The 2,500-nt window shown below is 38.3% G+C and overlaps 1 protein-coding gene across 11 annotated transcripts in view; it reads right to left on the bottom strand.

The window, feature by feature from the left end:
* Positions 1–2,500, bottom strand: part of LOC137999942 (neuropeptide Y receptor type 1-like) — a 35,144-nt gene that overhangs the window by 18,840 nt on the left and 13,804 nt on the right. For 2 of the 11 annotated variants that reach the window (XM_068845979.1, XM_068845984.1), the window contains exon 1: positions 1,772–2,236. The exons of 7 other annotated variants lie outside the window; for them this stretch is intronic. The gene's annotated coding sequence lies outside the window, so the exon portion shown is untranslated. Of the gene's footprint in view, positions 1–1,445; positions 1,697–1,771; positions 2,237–2,500 lie in introns of those variants that run through there. 2 more of the 11 variants (XM_068845985.1, XM_068845981.1) reach the window with 2 other exon arrangements.

The following is a 2,500-nucleotide window of genomic DNA, read 5'->3' as shown; positions in this document are numbered from 1 at the left end:
ACAGACTGTCGGGGTGGACTTGGCGAGACAGGACAGCCTCTGGGGACTGGAGTGTTCGGGACAGCTTTGGCAGCCTGCGTTTTTCTGGTGGGAAATCATATTAGTGAAGAGCAACGGGATAAAGATTAAAGAGCAGAAACGAGCACGAGAGAAGAGGCGACGACATTTGAGAAATTTATGCGAAGAAAGTCTCTAGAGAAGTCGAGGAAGGAGAAGAAGAGAAAACTAAATCAAAAACACCGTAAAGCTAAGAGAAATAGAGCGATAATTGTTTGACTATGAAATTGCAGTCGAGTAAGCGAATTTACTACTCTGGAGCTTGACTTGTCAATTAGTAAAATTAGCTGTTGTGCTAAACCAGAGCTCTCAAGTCTCAAGCATTGAGCGTGAGTATCACGCATTTCTTTGCAATCTCACGCTCTCACGCCGAAACGAGCATTTCTCACGCAATGGCACTTTTCTCATAGGTAACTCAATCAATCAACTTTATTTAAAACACGGTAAATGGCTTAGCAAGCTGGTTTTCAGACATGGCGTGTATGAATTACAAAATATAAATGTTAAAAATTACAAGAATTAGAAGATGTAAATGTTAAAACGACTAATACTAGGTATAACTTAGCGCTAAAAATTATTTAATGTCAAGGAAATTTAAACAAGAGTAATAATTAGAAACAATCATAATTTACTATATATAATAATACGAAACAAGCCATGTAAAAGTGTGCCCTAGCAATGTAAAATGTGTTCTAGGACATCGCACGTTCAAAGCTTGCAGGATCCCTTATCTCACGTATTTGATTTGACAGTTGGTTCCAAGCCATTGCACCTCGATAAGAGAAAGAACGTTGAAGAAAATTCGTTTTAAGTAGCGGTAATTCGAGATCATAGTTCGAACCCCTCAAGTTATAATCGTTAAATTCAGAGGTTCTATAAAAAGGCTCCTGAAGATAGGTCGGACATTTATTATTGAATACTTTAAACATCGTAATTAACAAGTGCCTTTTCTCTCCTTCTTCTAAGTTAGACCACTCTAGAGAATTTAGCACTGTTGATGATCGAATAGAGTAATCAGGCCTAGTAATAATCCGTGTTGCTCTATTTTGTAACTTTTGTAATTTGTCAGCACGTGCAGTCACTCCATACAACATCACAATAATCGAAGTAAGGTTGTACGAGTGAATAGTAAATTGTCTTAAGAGTCTCTTGATTGTCAATTAGTTTTCTACTAGCTGAAGGCAAGAACAGCCCAAAGGTATGGTGGAAGGAGATCAAAAAACGGATTAGTGGAATGAAGGGTCGAAGCAACGACCTACTGAATCAACTCAATATAGATCAATTAAAAGATCAAACGCCTCAACAGAAAGCTGACTCCATCAATGACGCACTACAGTAACTTCAATCTTTGGAATATTATAAACTGCACAGTCCTTTAGCTATACTACCTTTGGAGGAAAATCCAACTTTTCTGCAAGTGTCGGAAGGTAGGGTGCTTAATCATCTTCTCAAGCTAAATGTTAATAAAGCTAGTGGTCCAGATGAAATCCCAAATTGGTTTCTGAAAGAATATGCTGATAAAATTACTGATCCGATTACTAAAATCCTCAATGCATCCTTTAAAGAGCAACGCGTCACAAGTATCTGGAAGTTAGCGGATCTTACGCCACTACCCAAGAATAAACCTTTAAAAGACATTACAAAGGATTTAAGACCAGTTTCATTAACATCGTGTATATCAAAGATTGCTGACGACTTTGTGGTAAATGATTACCTGAAACCTGCTGTGCTGAAAGTCATCGATAAGAACCAGTTTGGGGCGATACCTAATTCATCAACCACTCTGACACTACGGAGTATGGTTCATAATTGGTTAAAAGCTACTGATGGAACTGGATCAACGATAAGGACACTTTTATTTGACTATCGCAAGGCATTTGATTTAATTGACTATAATGTCTTAGCAAACAAGATATGCCTCTGAGATTTACCTCACAGTATCGTTAACTGGATAATTGATTTTTTATCTAGCCGCTACCAAAGAGTTCAATTATCCAGTTCTTGCTATTCAGAATGGGGGGCTGTGCCATCTGGGGGTCCCCCAAGGAACTAAGCTAGGACCCTATCTATTTTTGATAATGATAAACGACCTAGAGGTTCACGAAACTTCCTTGTGGAAGTTTGTCGATGATACGGCAGCCTCTGAAATCGCAGCAAAGGGTCAACTAAATAGTGCTCAGGCTATTGCAGATAAAGTAGTGGGATGGTCTCACAGGAATCGAAACTTAATCCAGATAAATGCATGCAAGGAACTAAGGATACTTTTAGTAAACAGTCGCCTGACTTTACACCAGTTTAAGTAGATAATAAATCTCTTTAAGTGGTAAAGCGGGCCAAGTTCCTAGGTCTTACTTTTGACAATAAGCTTTCGTGCGGTAAAAACTGGGGATAACCATGCATTTTTGAAAGATAATTAAGCTTGAATTTGAGAAAGAACGCCATA

This window comes from Montipora foliosa, chromosome 4 (assembly GCF_036669935.1).
Source record: "Montipora foliosa isolate CH-2021 chromosome 4, ASM3666993v2, whole genome shotgun sequence".
Classification (NCBI taxonomy): domain Eukaryota; kingdom Metazoa; phylum Cnidaria; class Anthozoa; order Scleractinia; family Acroporidae; genus Montipora; species Montipora foliosa.
The sequence above is the reverse complement of the archived record's forward strand: the minus strand, read 5'-3'. Positions and strand labels throughout refer to the sequence as shown.